The 20,648-nt window shown below is 43.2% G+C and overlaps 1 non-coding gene across 1 annotated transcript; it reads left to right on the top strand.

Annotated features, from left to right (window-relative positions):
- Positions 1 to 8,450: 8,450 nt before the first annotated feature.
- Positions 8,451 to 8,523, top strand: Trnav-cac (transfer RNA valine (anticodon CAC)). Its single transcript has one exon. It is a non-coding gene; the product is annotated as a tRNA-Val (tRNA).
- The last annotated feature ends 12,125 nt before the right edge of the window (positions 8,524 to 20,648 follow it).

The raw sequence follows: 20,648 nt of genomic DNA, 5'->3' as shown, positions 1-20,648 counted from the left end.
CGCCGGCAGGCCCTCGTCGCACGACATTTCATTTCATTTGATTTTCCTGAACTGTGTTTCTAACCATGATAGAATTTTGCAGTTAGATTGAATGGTATAATTGGATACTGTCGGAAAAATGCGTTGCAAATAGAGTTAGTAGTGTAGAAGTAATACGTTAAAACATTGTGCTTCATACTCAAGTTCTAGTGCATAAACAATGAATGTGTAGTAAGCGATAAACTGTTTTCGATTCATTATTTTGTGCCGGTTGCCAGCCCAGCGAGAAAAAGTTTCTTAAGGGTTTGAAATTACGTGTAATATTTGTTGGAAATTACTAAGCGCTTTTGTTGTGAATGCTGGGTAAATATTGTCTGAGTAATCTGCGCTGCCTCCAGACATGTACACCCTTTCTAAGTTCAAAACTTGGCTCATAGCGTTAAATCTTTTTAACGTAGCATCATCCCGTCTCATGACAGAACGTATGGTCGACGTCTGTTTATTGGGAGAATTTCAGGGCAGAGTGGTTCACCTGTGAAGGCGGCCACGTATAAGCCGCTGGTGCGACCTATTCTCGAGTACTGCACAAGTGTCTGGGATCCGTACCACGTCGGATTGAAGGAAGACAGCGAAGCAATTTGGAGACGGGCTGTTAGATTTGTAACTGGTAGGTGTGAACAACAAGTAAGTATTACGGAGATGATTCGGGAACTCTAATGGGAAACTGACTGCAGAACGGTTGTGCTGCCTGCAACATACGTAGCGCTTAAGGAGCACGACGACAGATACGAGAAACTAGGGCTCATACGGAGCCAGACAGACAGTCGTTCATCGCGGGCTCTGTTTGCGAGTGTAACAGGGGGGGGGGGGGGGGGGGGGGATTGAGTGGCAGGGGGACAGGTACACTCTGCCACGCACCGTACAGTAGCTTGCGGACCATCTATGTAGGTATAGTGCCGGTGTGTGGGTTTCATTTTGTCAAGTTGCACAATGGATTGATCCAACAAGTACCCTTTGGCTCCTGCAAGAAACAATTTCCACCTCACACTACTACAGAAGTCAGACGCTCCTGGTGTACCAACAACAGCCGCTTGAAAGACGTTCAGCAACAAATATCTTCTGGAGTCGTCCGCTGTAAGGAAAAGACGCAAAAATATTCTATATATTGTTACGTAACTAGTGGAATGCTTGGGTATGGGAGTATTGCTAGTTAGTGTATGAAAAACATTAAACGAACGAAAAATATTATTTATTACAAATAGTTCTGAGAAATCAAGTGAAACTTTTTCCTATAAAATAATAATAAATTTCCAGGTTCTTTTCGGAAGAGGAAATTGCTTCATATGGATAAGAATGTTATTATTTTACAATGTATGGAAAAGTTCTCCAAAACGTCGAAATCGTGTGGGGAGGAATTGGGACTGTATGGAAAGTGTGTAAGGGCTTGCAACGAAACTTCTGCATCATACTAGAACGACCTTGGCAACACATGGGAAGGCCTTATCTTGCAATATAATAATGCATTTCGTCAAACACTCCCGATCGTTTCGACTTACTGCCTCTCTTCAGTTTTTACAAAATGTCCACTCATCGCTGAGCATTCATTCCTCCAGGAAGCGATCAGGCGATCAGCGGATGGACGATTTGCTTTGGGCGAAGAAGTGCACGCCTTCGTACAATCATGGTTCCGTAGGCAACCGCAAACATTTTTCGACGAAAGCATTGACCGTTGAAACACGTACACATGACGGAAACTGTAATTTATAACATATTATCCAAGAGCATTAGCGATGTATCGATAACAAAGATGTACGAGTGAAAGAACGCTGCGAGGCAGCTATCGCTGAGGCAGCGTACGTGTAGCAGAGAGCTATGTCACGTGGCGCAGTAGCGGCCAATGGCTGTTCAGGGGTAGCAGTGGGCAGTCGCTCAGTATTAAATACTCAGTGTAATAATTTCAATGTTCTGTATTAATGATTTATGGAAGAAATACGATTTGAAGTAAATTATTTAAGAAAATGCTACAAATGTTATGAAATTTTGATGAAGAATCTTTCTACATATTGTTACATCGATCTACAATAAGGTAATCAATATTCATGTACTTTTTCTGTAGAACGAACTTGAATGAGGCCAGCTTTGTATGTAACCCCAAGTTTTTTTTATTCTATATATATGTATTTTGTAAAGATCATTTGTTGTCGTGAATGTAACTTTTCTGATATGGCTTAGCGATGTCAAGTCAGTTTCATGATACAGTAAGATTTTCAACAAAGATATTACAATCTATCTCCTCAGTCATGTTCCGCCTCCCAATTACAAGTCCCTCTATTTGTTGGCCACACTACACGTGCCCTTGGAATGATTGCTACTTGTCGGTTTTTCAGTGATACGCTCTCTGCACCGGCATTAGCCCCCCCTCCCCCCAACCGTCCCCCGGGCTCTTCCCTTAGAAAGCCCTAAAGTGTATTATTCATCTATTAGGGTGGAAGTCCTCGTAGCCGACACAGCAGAGTCTCTCGCACGGGAGGAGACGCTGTCCAGAGGAGAAGGACGGAGCAAGAACGGCGCACTGGAGTTGAGACCGCGATTAACATACGGCTCGGCCCACGGCAGCCGACCTGTCTTCGGGAGATGGATGACCCGCGGACGCAAGAAGTGTACTGGACACAGCGGTAGCGAGTAGCGCGTAACGAGGGCGGGCGGTTTGGCACAAATTCCCAGCACGCCAATCCTCTCTCTCTCTCTCCGTTTGAGCTCTGCAGATATACTCGGGCGGCGATTCTGGATGTAGCCGGGAAAAAAAAATCCATTCTGAAAATTTGTCTCCAGGAACTGAAATACGCGTACCACTCCTGTTCACAATGGAGATTACGTTGTGCCGGCACATCGAAATTTCTATTAAAAGAAAAAGAAAAACTGAGTATTAATCCAAAAACGCCGATTACCCACCGATCTACACAAATTTCATGTTAAGAGCAAAAGGTGACTGAATTTCGTTAAATTGTGTGTCAAAAAAAATTTTATAATGTGTCATCTGTGTATTGTGATAGTCCACGAAAGTCACAACCTAAAAACTCACTGACAAAATTCAGTGTCTTGACGTAAAGAGGAATGCTTTACACTCTTCTTCTGGAAGCGAAAGATTACAAACAATTTCTGTATAGCTTATGTATGTAAGTGCTGCTTTATAATAGTATATATATTAAAAAGTAATCGTCTGCTCGCCTATTTTTTATCGCTCGCATATTTTTTATCCCTCCATCTTTAACAATACAACCCATTTGGTACAGATTCTTTCGGCAATCTGCCTCTCGTTTGTTGTAACGGCGCACAGGCGGGCATTACATAAATATTGAAAATGTTTACGATTTTCGGACTTCGCCCTTCAATGTAAGTTTCGAACAGTTTTACCAAATAATTAAAATTCACTGCAGTAAAGCAAGATCGATTATTGTGTAAATTTGAGAGAACAGAAATTTTGAAGATGTAGCCCGTATCAACACTAATATCTTGACATATGTTCCTTGAAAAAGAATGAAAGTAATTTTTATCAAATACTTACAAGCATTTGTGCGTTGAAATCAGGTCAGAACAGAACATTCTTATTAGCACTGCAACAATACAGCTATGTAGGTGTCTATTCCATCTCTCACAATAGCACTGTTGTACACCGGGCAATTCTAATACGGTTCTGTAACAAGGTACCGTCTGACTTTCCGAAAAAGCATCATCCACACGATTTCGAACACTCCAAGAGCTGACAAGTGCGACAATTATCGCACAATCAGCTTAGCAGCTCATGCATCCAAGTTGCTGATAAGAATAACACACAAAAGAATGGAAATGAACATATATGATGTGTTAAATGCTGACTGGATTTTGGAAAGGTAAAGGCACCAGAGAGGCAATCCTGACGTTGCAGTTGATAATGGAAGCGAGACTACAAAATAATAGAGACTCGTTAACAGAATTTGTCTATCTAGAAAACGGGTTTGACGATATAAAATGGTGCAAGGTGTCCGAAATTCAGAGAAAAATAGTCAACTACTACTGGCGAAAAGGGCATTCCTGGCCAAGAGAAGTCTACTAGTATCAAACATAGGCATGAATTTGACGAACAAATTTCTGAGAATACACGTATTGAGCACGACAGTATGTGGTAATGCGCCATTGACTGTGGGAAAACCGGAACAGAAGAGAATCGAAGCGTTTGAGATGTGGTGCTACAGGAGAATGTTGAAAATTAGGTGGACTGATATGGTAAGCGATGAGGAGGCTCTGCGAAGAATCGGAGACAAAAGGAATACACGGAAGAAGGGCCATTATGATAGGACATATGTTAAGACACGAGGGAATGACTTCAATGGTACTAGAGAGAGCTGTAGACGGCAAAAACTGTAGAGGAAGACAGAGATTGTAATACATCCAGCAAATAATTGAGGACGGGGTTGCAAGTGCTACTCTGAGATGAAGGGGTTGGCGAGACAGGGACGATATATAGTGGCGTAGAGCGTACTCCCTGACCGAGCTGCACGTTTATGTAATTAAATCAGTCAGTGGTAGGGAAATTAGATTAAGAACAAGTAGTAGAGGTGTTTTGCTATTTGCGTAGATAAATAACTAATGACAACTGAAGTAGAAGGGATAAAAACTGCCGATTGGCAATGGCAAGACAACCCTTTCTGAAGAAGTTACACTAACGTGAGTTTATCCGTTAAGGATTCCTTTTCTGAAGCTACATGTCTGAAGAGAAACGTAGACGATAGACATTCCAAACAAGAAGAGAATCGTAGCTTTTGAAATGGCGTACTACAGAGCAATGCTCAAGATTATGTGGTTAGATCGAGGAATTAGGTACTGAACCGAAATGGTGAAAAAGAAAATCTATGGCACAGTCTGACTCAGAAAAGGAACCCCATTTGTAGGACGCATCGTGAGACGTCAAGGAATTGTCTATCTGGTAACGGAAGAAAAAGTGTGTGTGTGTGTGTGTGTGTGTGTGTGTGTGTGTGTGTGTGTGTGTGTGTGTGAAGAGGGGATGGAAGGAGGGGGAGGGGTTGGGGAGAGGGGTAAAAATTAGATAGGAAGACCAAAGCATGAACAGAGTAATCAGGATCAAATAGTTGTAGGGTGCGACAATAGATGAAGAGGCTTTCACAGTAGAGATTCTGACCGAAGACGTCACCAACGACATCACTGTTCAGATTTTGCAGATGAGACGAATCGTGCTCAGTGAGTATGTAACTGATGTGAAGCAAGATACCCTACACTGAGGTCACAATTCGGTGCCCTTACACTTTTGGAAAAAGCTGAAACATTTAGCCTTATTACGTCACAACATTTCCCTCAAAACAGAGTCCCGTAATATGCATGATAAACCAGAACACCAACGGCTAACTTTCAAAGGTTGTAGTGTGGACCAAGACAAGTAAATTTGTGCTCTAAAAGGCACACCTATGAGCAATAATTCATCTTAGTTACCGTGAAACATCTCTTCTACCGAAGAAGTGCTCATAGGTCTTACGGTGTAGGTTTTAGAGACCACGTTTAGCAGACACTGTTTTTGGTGTTTTGCTCAATAATATCAGCACTGTAGGTTTTTCCGTGGAGTTCTAGTTCACCCTGTGCCAACATAATACATTTTTCCGTCATCGCACGTACCCTAATGTCACGTCCATACCATAACGCACCACTACTATTGAGAACGCCAATTTTTGCACTTCTTCGGTGATGTATGAGCGGCTTTTGATTCACGTTTTGATTTCTTTATTTGGGTTCTTCTCTCGCTTCGAAACTCTACAACTTCTTCTCAGAAAACCGATTTTGACCGAATCAAGTCGCCTCCTATCTTGTTTCGTCACTTCCGATGATACCGCTCCATAGAGACAAATGTTTTGCATCACTGATTCGGATCACCTGTTTCTTAGTTTTGTGTGACTAATGGATGGAATTCGGTTTATTAATTGCTAGTTTAACTTGTGTTGTATTTTGTCGTATTTATTGTTCACTACAACCGTGATCTGAAATTTTAAGTATCAGCTATTATACCTTTGACACGTCTCAGTAGTATTTCCATCTCTGATAATGTTATATAGTCTAGTTCAGATAGGGAGATCTTTCTGTTTTAGAAAAATTCCATGTTATGCCACGCTTAACGTACGTTTCTAAGATTATTTTCATCATGTACTCTGTATAATAGTCATCTGCACCCAAAATAGTTCTATCATTAGCGAATAGTAACGTCGATAGATCTGTGTCTTGGGCCATACCTTCAGGCATAGCAATCCATTCTTCAACAACGTTATTCGGATAATCCACTGAAGAGCCGAACAAACTGGTACACCTGCCTGATATCGTGTAGGGCCCCTTCGAGCAAGCAGAAGTGCCGCAGCACGACGTGGCATGGACTCCACTAATGTCTGAAGTAGTGCTGGAAGGAATTGTCGCCATGAATCCTGCACGGCTGTCCAGAAATCCGTATCAGTACGAGGGCGTGGAGAGATCTGAAAAACATCCCATATATGCTCAATAATGTTCATGTCTGGGGAATCTGGTGGCTACTGGCAGTTTTAGAACTCAGATCAGTGTTCCTCGCGCCATTCTGTGTCAATTCTGGCTTACGTACGTGTCACCTGTCAGAGTCGTATCTAGACGTGTCAGGGGTCCCACATAACGTCAACTGCACACGCTCCCACACCATTACAGAGCCTCCACCAGCTTGAGCAGTCCTCTACTGAACATGCACGTTCTAAGGATTCATGACGTTGTCTCCATACCCGCACACGTCCATCCGCTCGATGCAATTTGAAACGAGACTCGTCGAACCAGATAACATGTTTCCAGTCATCAACAGTCCAATATCGCTGTTGACGGGCCCAGACGAACCGTAAAGCTTAGTGTAGTGCAGTCATCATCAAGGGTACACGATCATGTCTCGTAGAATAGTTCGCACGCTGACACTTGATGGCCCAGCATTGAAATATGCAGCAATTTTCTGAATGGTTGCACTTCTGTCACAATGAAGTAGTTTCTTCGGTATTCGTTGGCCCCGTTCTTTCAGGATCTTTTTCCGCTCGCACCTATGTCGGAGATTTGATGTTTTATTACCGGATTCCTGATATTCAAAGTACACTCTTGAAATGGTCGTACGCGGTAATCTCCACTTCATCGCTACCCCGGTAATGCTGTGTCACATCACTCCTGCGCCTTCTATAACACCACGTGCGAACTCCCATAAATCTTGATAACCTGCCATTATAACAGCAGTAACCGATGTAACAACTGCGCTAGACACTTGTCTTATATAGGCGTTGCCGACCGCAGCGCCGTATTCTACGTGTTTACATAACTGTACTTGAACTGGCATTCCTATACCAGTTTCATTGACGCTTCAGTTATTAAACAGGGTACATTGTACACAGTAGCCTTGCCTAAGGCCTTAGATTTGTCATATTACTCGGGAAATTTCTTTACATATTTTAATTATTGTGACTAATTTTTCATAAAACTATTTAACTGCAGCAACGCGATGAAATATCGCCTGCGTAATGTTGGTAACTGCTGTCTGTCAGTTTGAAAACCTAAAAAAATCAACAACATGACTGGTAAAGAGCTTCTGCTGTCTACGAAAAAAATATATACGTTAATGTATTGCCGGTTTTTGATAGATTTGGTGACAGTACGATTAACGTAACATCCTTGTTGGGAAATATTCAGCCATAGGCTATACACTATGAAAATGTGCAACGATTCATTAAGTGTATTTCAAAAACGCTTCTATTTGTGTACAAGATGTACTGCAAAATCTTCTGGGAACGCTATATAGTCCGAATTAAGCTCGGCCGATATGTTTTCGATACGACTTCGTTCGTTTGTGGCTTGCTGCGAAGGACAATGTAGATGCCACGGCTACGGTTATTAACGCCATTGCTTGGGATACGTGTTCTCGGTTGATATAATTGACGGAATGAATACCGTCTGGCTCACTATTCCTTTTACTGCCTACTGTACAATTTTTCCCCAGTATGCTCTCTGAATTTTTACGTTAGTTTTATGTCACGCATAGCACTGTCGACAAATTGCACCTTGCGGCGCCAGGTATACGGGTGCAACTTAAAACTGAAGATGGTAGTGAGTAATAAAAAAAAAAATTTTGCTCCAGATTGTTTTCTGTGTTTTGCTTTTTTTTTCTTCATTTATTATAACCACTCCACTTAGACGATGCGGGACGAACCCATATCTGTTGACTGTCAATCCACCTACGCATCAGAAGAAAAGAGGCATGGAAAAGGCATGAACGAAGGTGAAAAGTGACAGTCACACAGAGAGAGAGAGAGAGAGAGAGAGAGAGAGAGAGAGAGAGAGAGAGAGAGAGACCACAACCGGGGGAAACTGGTTCAACCCACTGTGGAGCAGGCAGATAGAAAGCGCTGCATGCATGAACACATTAGTTGCCTCAAGACTCGTGTGTTTCCGTAGTGTAGTGGTTATCACGTGCGCCTCACACGCGCAAGGTCCCCGGTTCGATCCCGGGCGGAAACATCATTTTAAATTCTAGCAAGCAGTTTCGTGTTACTGCTAAAACGCACTCATATAAAGAACCTAATTCTACTATGAGTTCCCATGCCTAATCAATCTAAACATGAAGTGATCGTTTTAAACTACCCCTCAATGCGTATTTCCCCTTATTCCCTTTATTTAGGTCTCATTATGTATGACAGTCTTCCAATCAAATTCTTAATGGTAAAATTGTAAGCCATATTATAACCGCAATGTGTTTTTATCTGCATTGCCCCTACAGCTAAACGTCTGCGATTTCTTTTACACATAAAATAAGGACCTCCAAACTATAGAGTGAAGTCCTCGAAAAATCGTCCTCAAAAAATGAAAGTACACACATCAAAAATGTTTTGCGTCACCTCGGTTCCGAGAGTTCGCAACCTGTACAGAAAATTGCAACAGAGATCAACATGAACATCATTTCCGCCCTTTGTATTGCTCCTGAAAACCATACAGCGAAACCTTCAGAGGTGATGATCCAGACTGCTGTACACATCGGTACCACGTAATACCCAGTAGGACGTCCTCTTGCACTGATGCGTGCCTGTATTCTTCGTGGCGTACTGTCCACGAGTTCATCGAGGCACTGTTGGTCCAGACTGTCCCACTCCTAAACGGCGATTTGGCGTGCAGTCCTCAGAGTGATTGGTGGGGCACATCGTCCATAAACAGCCCAGGTATGTTCGACAGAGTTCATGTCTGGAGAACATGCTGGCCACTCTAGTCGAGCGATGTCGTTATCCTGAAGGAAGTCATTGAAAAGATGTACGCGATGAGGGGGTGAATTGTCGTCCATGAAGACGAATGTCTCGCCAATATGCTGCCGATACGGTTGCACTATCGGTCGGGGGATGGCATTCACGTGTCGTACAGCCGTTACGGCGACTTGTATGACCACCAGCGGCGTACGTCGGCCCCACATAATGCCACCCCAAAACAGAACGGAACCTCCACCTTGCTCCACTCGCTGGATAGTGTGTCTAAGGCGTTCAGCCTGACCGGGTTGCCTCGACGATTGTCTGGTTGAAGGCATAGGCGACACATCGGTGAAGAGAACGTAATGCCAATCCTGAGCGGTCCATTCGGCATGTTGCTGGGCCCATCTGTATTGCGCTGCATGACGTCATGGTTGCAAAGATGGACATCACCATGGACGTCGGGAGTGAAGTTGTGCATCAAGCAGCGTATTGCGCATAGTTTGGGTCGTAACACGACTTCCTGTGGCTGCACGAAAAGCATTATTCAACATGTCCCTGAGCGAGTAGTGTCATCGACAGTTCCTGTCTCTCTGTATCTACATCTACATCTACATGACTACTCTGCAATTCACATTTCAGTGCTTGGCAGAGGGTTCATCCACGTCCGAACAACAAATCTCTGGTTCACTCCGAGACGCCTGGACACTTCCCTTGTTGAGAGCCCTTCATGACAGAAAGTAAGCCGCGCGGGGTAGCCGTGTGGTCTTAGGTGCCTTGTCACGGTTCTCACGGCTCCTCCCGACGGAGGTTCTAGTGCTCCCTCGGACATGGGTATGTATGTGGTGTCCTTAGCGTAAGTTACTTTGAGTTTGATTAAGTAATGCGTAAGCCCAGGGACCGAGGCCTCAGCAGTTTGGACCCCTTCCCGAAATCAACCAACGAACATCGGTACACCTTGCCGGAATTGTGGCAATGCCTACTTTTATGTAGCATACGGATATTACGTCTATCTTAGTGGAAATGAGACTGACATATGCGGCAATATTTAAGACAAACCGTGCTTTTTCCACCTTTTTTCGCCAAGTTTCAACTTCAAGGACACATCAAAATCAGACCGTATTTAGGAGACAAATTTTTTTTCGTACTTTGAAGATACAACCTTATTCTATTTACCGAAGTATTTTCGCTATTTTCTGATTTCTAGTTCCATCGCTATAGCGTCAAACGAAATATTATGCGATTGAGCGTACCGTTTTAGCTGTTGCGATGGAGAGGGCACTGGTGTTACGGTGGAACTTTTGTTGGTTACTCTTTACTAACACACACGAGGAGTTTCCTTAATAAAGATGTACTTCTCGTCTGTGTTAGTAAAGAGTTTGTAAAGCAATTGCGTCAGTAGCTGCAATATATGCGTGGCTGCGGTGAAGCCTAGTTGCCTCACCGGCGCTACGCCACGCGCCATAAGCAGCTGTTCATCATCGAACAACGGCAACTTCTGTAGTCGCATTCCTGTACAGTATTGCCGCGCTCCGGTTTTGTTGCTAGTAGAGGGAAATGATGCGGGAAATTGAAAGTAAATGCTCGATAGGCAAGCAGCTCACAATAAATGAACAGTTGTATAGCACATTGCAACAGTGAATGGGAAACTCGATTAGCTCGAATAAATTTTGCAGTAAACAGTGATGACTGATATAAAACCTTCCTTAATCGCTTTCGATGCTGGCCGAGGTCTCCCTGCTGCTGTTGCTCTCGCCTACTTGGATCGACAACGACTCTGATGCTGTGTCGAGACAGTGGGCTCTTCGTGCTTAACTGTTTTATGTTTGTGTACATGACCGACTGAATTCCTCCACACACTTCGGGGAACACTTTCCAGAACGAATCGACACAACTGTAAATGATCATTTATTTTAAAATTCTTGTTCTCCTTTGCTGCCAAATAAGTTCAACGGTGTTCAGTTCGCAGTGCGCTATAGCTAGCTTCGGAAGTTTAATTCCTAGTCCACTGATCGCAATATACTTTCCAAAAGGTGTTACTGCGCTCTGAAGGGAGGCTGCCAGTGCGCCAGCCTTAGTAAATTCCTCATGTGATGCGGCATTAGGTGGAAGCTGTACAGTTCTGTTTCCCATCCAATCAATAATAGAATACTTTCTCCGTTTCGTAGATGGATTTCGTGATACTCAATTTATCATCGTGCGATATGGAGTCTGATATCAAACAATCGCAGCACTGTTTGGCTTTATTCGAGAACTCTCCTAAACCAGTCTTCGTCATGTCTGATTTCATTTCCCTAACGATAATCTGCACCTTCTTTTTCCCAAATAAAACGTAAGCCAACATTTTGCACGAAACCATCGTCGTTCTCGATGTAGCATATTGTAATCCTTTTCCCAGAACCGGACGGAGTTTGAATGCCTCCTTCACAGCCACTCCGCTCTTGAACATTTGCTCTGTGATAATCGTATACATTTTCTGACACGTAAGGCTCGTTTTGTACCTGCCAAACAAACTTTCTGCAACGATGTGCACCACACCTACTCTAATCGTTGTAATCAATAGTTCACCCAGAGTTAAACAAGTGTCTTATTTCAAGTAAGAGCTCGACTCTTTTTCCCGCTACTTCATTATTTTCCATTGCTATTTTTTTTTAACGTTTTGCAGCTGAAGCCCAATTTTCTAACAGAACGCCAAAGGGTTGCTTCACTCAAATCAGAGAAATCTTCCACTTCAGCCTTTAACTTTTCCTACATGGCTGCCACTGTTGAAAACTCCTTTTCCACGTAGAAGTCGTGAATTTCTCTCTTTATAACTCCCTGTGTTGACACGTCCGATACAAACCTCTGGTGCCTGCCTGAACTCTTTTCTGGAGATACAAGACATAACGTTTCTCCATATTCTCTCCAAATTAGCTTCAATGTACTTCCGCTAATACAGAGACATTCAGAAGTTCTCTTTACGGGCTATGATACGGAAATGCTCGCTCCTTCTTCTTTGACTCCCTCTAAGTAAGCCAGCGCACTGATCATCACAGACTTTTTCACAACTCCGTAAATGATGCACGATTTCATACAAGAACAAGGCAACTAACTATGTGAAGAGCACCGTCTCACAGGAATACACAACAGCGAATGGGAGCACGATTATTTCCTAAATGACGGGAAGCCGCGACGTAAACACTGGAACAAAAAAGTGGAAATGCTGTTCAGAGGTCCAGCAAGATAGCACACGCGAGCACGAGGCGCTTAGGAACACAAAAGCGAATAAATGAAAGTTTTCATACTAGCACCTTACGTAGATTGAAGTGAATAAAAACATAACTGCGAAAGGCAAAAACAGAGCTTTCATTTACGCTTCTTGCCTTCTTAATAATTACCACCATTACGCGAACTCTATAAATCTACCATCACCATTAGTAGGACAAGGGGACTAATTGGAAAGCAATTGTGCAAAAGAAATTCTTCTCTCGAATTGCGCTCTGACTACTAGGAACACTCAAGTTTGTCACTCGCAAAAAAAAAAAAAGTCCAAAAATCATGTTTTCTCTTAAATAGTACCCTATATGCCGTTTCCTTTTCAACTAATTTGTTGTTGTGGTCTTCAGTCCAGAGACTGGTTTGATGCAGCTTTTCATGATACTCTATCCTGTGCAAGCTGCTTCATCTCCCAGTACCTACTGCAACGTACATCCTTCTGAATCTGTTTAGTGTATTCATCTCTTGGTCTCCCTCTACGATTTTTACCCTCCACGCTGCCCTCCATACTAAACTGGTGATCCCTTGATGCCTCAGAACATGTCCTACCAACTGATCCCTTCCTCTAGTCAAGTTGTGCCACAAACTCCTCTTCTCCCCAATTCTATTCAGTACCTCCTCATTAGTTATGTGATCCACCCATCTAATCTTCAGCATTCTTCTGTAGCACCACATTTCGAAAGCTTCTATTCTCTTCTTGTCGAAACTATTTATCGTCCATGTTTCACTTCCATACATGGCTACACTCCATACAAATACTTTCAGAAATGACTTCCTGACACTTAAATCTATACACGATGTTAACAAATTTTTCTTCTTTAGAAACACTTTCCTTGCCATTGCCAGTCTTCATTTTATATCCTCTCTACTTCGACCATCACCAGTTATTTTTCTCCCCAAATACTAAACTTCTTTACTACTTTAAGTGTCTCATTTCCTAATCTAATTCACTCAGCATCACCCTACTTAATTCGACTACATTCCATTATCCTCGTTTTGCTTTTGTTGATCTTCATCTTATATACTCCTCTCAAGACATTGTCCATTCCATTCAACTGCTCTTCCAGGGCCTTTGCTGTTTCTGACAGAATTACAATGTCATCGGCGAACCTAAAAATTTTTATTTCTTCTCCATGGATTTTAGTTCCTACTCCGAATTTCTCTTTTGTTTCCTTTATTGCCTGATCAATATACAGATTGAATAACATCAGGGAGATGCTACAACCCTGTCTCACTCCCTTCCCAACCACTGCTTCCCTTTCATGTCCCTCGACTCTTATAACTGCCATCTGGTTTCTGTACAAATTGTAAATAGCCTATAGCTCCCTGCATTTTACCCCAGCCACCTTTAGAATTTGAAACAGAGTATTCCAGTCAACATCGTCAAAAGCTTTCTCTAAGTCTACAAATGCTAAAAACCTAGGTTTGCAGTACCTTGATTTTTATTCTAAGATAAGTCGTAAGGTAAGTATTGCCTCACGTGTTCCAATATTTCTACGGAATCCAAACTGATCTTCCCCGAGGTCAGCTTCTACCAGTTTTTCCATTCGTATGTAAAGAATTCGTGTCAGTTTTTTGCAGCTGTAACTTGTGAAAATTACCCAACTATCAGTTTAATATCTGTCAACACCTACTTTCTTTCGGATTGGAATTATTATGTTCTTCTTGAAGTCTGAGGGTATTTCGTCTGTTTCATACATCTTGCTCACCAGACGGTAGAGTTTTGTCAGGACTGGCTCTCCCAAGGCCGTCAGTAGTTCTAATGGAATGTTGTCTACTCCCGGAGCCTTGTTCCGACTGAGGTCTTTCAGTGCTGTATCAAACTCTTCACGCAGTATCGTATCTCCCATTTCATCCTCATATACATTCTCTTCCATTTCCATAACATTGTCCCCAAGTACATCGCCCTCGTATAGACCCTCTATATCCTCCTTCCACCTTTCTGCCTTCCGTTCTTTTCTTAGAACTGGGTTTCCATCTGAGCTCTTGATATTCATACAAGTGATTCTCTTTTTTCCAAAGATCTGTTTAATTTTCCTGTAGGCAGTATCTATCTGCAGAAGGCAATGGAAACCACTGCATTAAAGACACGTAGCGCGTATCCACATGACATGTGGCCTGTAGTTGAAGTGTCATGATGATCTCTCCATTGTCGAAAGATTCCGGAATAGTCCCCCATTCGGATCTCCGGGAGGGGACTGCCAACGGGGAGGTTACCATCAGAAAAAGATTGAATAATCAACGAAAGGATAATGTTCTACGAGTCAGGGCGTGGAATGTCAGAAGCTTGAACGTGGTAGGGAAACTAGAAAATCTGAAAAGGGAAATGCAAAGGCTCAATCTAGATATAGTAGGGGTCAGTGAAGTGAAGTGGAAGGAGACAAGGATTTCTGGTCAGATGAGAATCGGGTAATATCAACAGCAGCAGAAAATGTTATAACATGTGTAGGATTCGTTATGAATAGGAAGGTAGGGCAGAGGGTGTGTTACTGTGAACAGTTCAGTGACCGGGTTGTTCTAATCAGAATCGACAGCGGACCAACACCGACAACGATAGTTCAGGTATACATGCCGACGTCGCAAGCTGAAGATGAACAGGTAGAGAAAGTGTATGAGGATATTGAAAGGGTAATGCAGTATGTAAAGGAGGACGAAAATCTAATAGTCATGGGCGACTGGAATGCAGTTGTGGGGGCAGCGGTAGAAGAAAAGGTTACAGGAGAATATGGGCTTGGGACAAGGAATGAAAGAGGAGAAAGACTAATTGAGTTCTGTAACAAGTTTCAGCTGGTAATAGCGAATACCCTGTTCAAGAATCACAAGAGGAGGTGGTATACATGGAAAAGGCCGGGAGATACGGGAAGATTTCAATTAGATTACATCATGGTCAGACAGAGATTGCGAAATCAGATACTGGATTGTAAGGCGTACCCAGGAGCAGATATAGACTCATATCACAATATAGTAGCTATGAAGAGTAGGCTGAAGTTCAAGACATTAGTCAGGAAGAATCAATGCGCTAAGAAGTGGGATACAGAAGTTCTAAGGAATGACGAGATACGTTTGAAGTTCTCTAACGCTATAGATACAGCAATAAGGAATAGCGCAGTAGGCAACACAGTTGAAGAGGAATGGACGTCTCTAAAAAGGGCCATCACAGAAGTTGGGAAGGAAAACATAGGTACAAAGAAGGTAGCTGCGAAGAAACCATGGGTAACAGAAGAAATACTTCAGTTGATTGATGAAAGGAGGAAGTACGAACATGTTCCGGGAAAATCAGGAATACAGAAATACAAGTCGCTGAGGAATGAAATAAATAGGAAGTGCAGGGAAGCTAAGACGAAATGGCTGCAGGAAAAATGTGAAGACATCGAAAAAGATATGATTGTCGGAAGGACAGACTCAGCATACAGGAAAGTCAAAACAACCTTTGGTGACATTAAAAGCAGCGGTGGTAACATTAAGAGTGCAACGGGAATTCCACTGTTAAATGCAGAGGAGAGAGCAGATAGGTGGAAAGAATACATTGAAAGCCTCTATGAGAGTGAAGATTTGTCTGATGTGACAGAAGAAGAAACAGGAGTCGATTTAGAAGAGATAGGGGATCCAGTATTAGAATCGGAATTTAAAAGAGCTTTGGAGGAAGGGATAGATAACATTCCATCAGAATTTCTAAAAATCGTTAGGGGAAGTGGCAACAAAACAACTATTCACGTTGGTGTGTAGAATATATGAGTCTGGCGACATACCATCTGACTTTCGGAAAAGCATCGTCCACACAATTCCGAAGACGGCAAGAACTGACAAGTGCGAGAATTATCGCACAATCAGCTTAACAGCTCATGCATCGAAGCTGCTTACAAGAATAATATACAGGAGAATGGAAAAGAAAATTGAGAATGCGCTAGGTGACGAACAGTTTGGCTTTAGGAAAAGTAAAGGCACGAGAGAGGCAATTCTGACGTTACGGCTAATAATGGAAGCAAGGCTAAAGAAAAATCAAGACACGTTCATAGGATTTGCCGACCTGGAAAAAGCGTTCGACAATATAAAATGGTGCAAGCTGTTCAAGATTCTGCTAAAAAGTAGGGGTAAGCTATAGGGAGAGACGGGTCATATACAATATGTACAACAGCCAAGAGGGAATAATCAGAGTGGACGATCAAGAACGAAGTGCTCGTATTAAGAAGGGTGTAAGACAAGGCTGTAGCCTTTCGCCCCTACTGTTCAATCTGTACATCGAGGAAGCAATGATGGGAATAAAAGAAAGGTTCAGGAGTGGAATTAAAATACAAGGTGAAAGGATATCAATGATAAGATTCGCTGAGTGAAAGTGAAGAAGAATTAAATGATCTGCTGAACGGAATGAACAGTCTAATGAGCACACAGTATGGTTTGAGAGTAAATCGGAGAAAGACGAAGGTAATGAGAAGCAGTAGAAATGAGAACAGCGAGAAACTTAACATCAGGATTGATGGTCACGAAGTCAATGAAGTTAAGGAATTCTGCTACCAAGGCAGTAAAATAACCAATGACTTACGGAGCAAGGAGGACATCAAAAGCAGACTCGCTGTGGCAAAAAAGGCATTTCTGGCCAAGAGAAGTCTACTAATATCAAATACCGGCCTTAATTTGAGGAAGACATTTCTGAGGATGTACGTCTGGAGTACAGCATTGTGTGGTAGTGAGACATGGACTGTGGGAAAACCGGAACAGAAGAGAATCGAAGCATTTGAGATGTGGTGCTATAGACGAATGTTGAAAATTAGGTGGACTGATAAGGTAAGGAATGAGGAGGTTCTACGCAGAATCGGAGAGGAAAGGAATATGTGGAAAACACTGATAAGGAGAAGGGACAGGATGATAGGACATCTGCTAAGACATGAGGGAATGACTTCCATGGTACTAGAGGGAGCTTTAGGGGGAAAAAACTGTAGAGGAAGACAGAGATTGGAATACGTCAAGCAAATAATTGAGGACCTAGGTTGTAAGTGATACTCTGAGATGAAGAGGTTGGCACAGGAAAGGAATTCGTGGCCGGCCGCATCAAACCAGTCAGTAGACTGATGACCAAAAAATCTTACCCCTAGTGAGATAAGCCTCTACATCCTTACATTTGTCCTCTAGCCATTCTTGCCTAGCCATTTTACACTTCCTGTCAATGTTTTTGCCTGGTTCACTTTCTGCATTTTATATTTTCTCCTTTCATCAATTAAATTCAATTTTTCTACTGTTACCCAAGGATTTCTAATAGCCCTCGTATCTTTACCTACTTGATCCTCTGCTGCCTTCACTACATCATCCTTCAAAGCTACCCATTCTTCTTCTACTGTATTTCTTTCCCCAATTCCTGTCAATTGTTCCCTTACGCTCTCCCTGAAACTCTGTACAACCTCTGGTTTTTGTAGTTTATCCAGGTCACATCTCCTTAAATCCCCCCCCCTTTTGGAGTTTCTTCAGTTTTAATCTGCAGTTCATAACCAATAGATTGTGGTCAGAGTCCACATCCGCCCCTTGAAATGTCTTACAATTTAAAATCTGGTTTCTGAATCTCTGTTTTATCATTATATAATATATCTGATACCTTTTAGTATCACCAGGATTCTTCAATGTATACAACCTTCTTTTATGGTTCTTGAACCAAGTCTTAGCTATGATTAAGTTATGCTCTGTGCAAAATTCTACCAGACTTCTTCCTCTTTCATTTCTTACCATCAATCCATGTTCACCTACTATGTTTCCTTCTTTCCCTTATCCTACTCTCGAATTCCTGTCACCCATGACTTAAATTTTCGTCTCCCTTACCTACCTGAATAATTTCTTATATCTCATCATACATTTCATCAATTTCTTCATCATCTGCAGAGCTAGTTGGCATATAAACTTGTACTACTGTAGTAGGCTTGGGCTTCGTGTCTATGCGTTCACTATGCTGTTTGTAATAGCTTACCCGCATTCCTATTTTTTTATTTATTACTAAATCTACTCCTGCATTACCCCTATTTGATTTTGTATTTATAACCCCGTATTCACCTGAGCAAAAGTCTTGTTCCCCCTGCCACCAAACTTCACTAATTCCCACTATATCTAACTTCAACCTAACCGTTTCCCTTTTTAAATTTTCTAATCTACCTGCCCGATTAAGGGATCTGACATTCCACGCTCTGATCCGCAGAACGCCAGTTTTCTTCCTCCTGATAACGACATCCTCTTGAGTAGTCCCCGCCCGGAGATCCGAATGGGGGACTATTTTACCTCCGGAATATTTTACCCAAGAGGACGTCATTATCATTTATCCATACAGTGAAGCTGCATGCCCTCGGGAAAAATTACGGCTGTAGTTTCCCCTTGCTTTCAGCCGTTCGCAGTACCAGCACAGAAAGGCCGTTTTGGTTAGCGTTACAAGGCCAGATCAGTCAGTCATCCAGACTGTTGCTCCTGTAACTACTGAAAAGGCTGCTGTTTCTCTTCAGGAACCACACGTTTGTCTGGCTTCTCAACACATACCTCTCCGTTGTGGTTGCACCTACGGTACAGCCATCTGTATCGCTGAGGCACCAAAGGCTCCCCACCAACGGCAAGGTCTATGGATGGTTTATAGTGAGGGCCTTTTCAACTATAATATAATATTCATACACCATATAGAAGCAGACATTTCCACTACTCCGGTGAGATATCACACATCGATGCTCGTCATGCGACATGGCAAGAATATGAGCTCAAAATCGCCTACCAATCATTATGAAATGGATAATAGGTCAGAGGTCGTGAAAACGGTTTGGTCGAAAGCCAATACTGGTAACGTGTACCGGGACCTTGGGCTGCGTCTATAGTGTACTTTTCATTAATTGGAAATTCACGTAAATTAGTATGTTTCGAGGCCCCAAGATACTAGCTATAGTTAGCGTGTATAAGTGATTGGTTGGTTGGTTTAAAAGGGGGGGGGGGGAGGGACCAAAGAAATAAAACCACAGAGAGACGCAAGAAACAGAACAGATTAAAAACAAGAAAGCATATTACCGAGACGTAAAAAAAGGAGAAGCCAGCCACTCTGCAACACATTAAAACGTCCACTCTAAAACTCCTAGGAAGGAGAACACAGTGGGACAAAGGACATGCAATAAAACTCAGGTCAGCTGATAAAAACCACTCTCGTGAATTAAACACAAAACTAAAGCTGCTGTTGAGGCATTGTCGCCCAGCACCGAAGTCAGGGTGCTGGGAAAGTTATAAGCCCCCGCAGAGCGGCTAAAAGTGGGCAGTCCAGCAAGAGGTGGGCCACTGTCAGTTGGGAGCCACAGCGACACCAAGGTGGGTCCTAACGACGGAGGAGGTGACCATGTGTGAGCCACGTAGGGCCAGTGCGGAGCCGGCAGAGGACAACTGATTCCCTGCGAAAAGCACGCAGTTTGTTGTGCATGCTCTTATGCCACTCCGTCTCACAAAGCCGAAAAACCTTGCGGTGTAAGACAGGACGCAGGTCACTTTCAGAGATTCCCCTCACCAGGAGGCGTTTCCGCGTAGCCTCTTTGGCCAGCCTGTCAGCAAGTTCGTTGCCTCGGATTCCGACATGACCTGGGGTCCACACAAAGCCACTGGACCGTTCCAGGGCAGAGATGGACTCCTGGATTTCGCTACGAAAGGATGGCGACGGTAGCACTGTTGTATAGGTTCTAGACTGCTCAGGGAGTCAGAAGAAACGACTCACCAGACCAGGCACGGGTGTAGTGAAGGGCGTGAGACACGGCCACAAGCCCTGCAGGGAATACACTGCAGGCAGCGGGCACGGATTTCTGTTCAATATGCCCTCTGTGGACGTAGGCTGATGGTAATCGGCCATCGAGCCGTAAGCGTAAACAACTTCGGAGCCCCGGAGCAAGTCAAGAATCGAGAGGAAGTGACGGCGGAGAGCGGCAGGGTTAACGGAGTCCAGACGAAGCTTCGGCCGAGGTGCACCCCACGTTGGATTTATGTCAATCGACCTCAAGCGGAGGTGGTAAGTGGAAGGACTCCAGTTCAGCGAGAAGCGATCGCACGCGAACTTCAATCGTTAGCCCTGACCAAACTGCCGCGGGTGGGGAAAGGAGGCGGTAATTCGGACGCTCGGGAGACTACGAATGTGTGCAACGGAACTGGCGAGCAGTTGAGTGCTCGAGC

The sequence above is a fragment of the Schistocerca gregaria genome, chromosome 9 (assembly GCF_023897955.1).
Source record: "Schistocerca gregaria isolate iqSchGreg1 chromosome 9, iqSchGreg1.2, whole genome shotgun sequence".
Classification (NCBI taxonomy): domain Eukaryota; kingdom Metazoa; phylum Arthropoda; class Insecta; order Orthoptera; family Acrididae; genus Schistocerca; species Schistocerca gregaria.
This window is presented reverse-complemented; position numbering and strand designations above follow the sequence as displayed.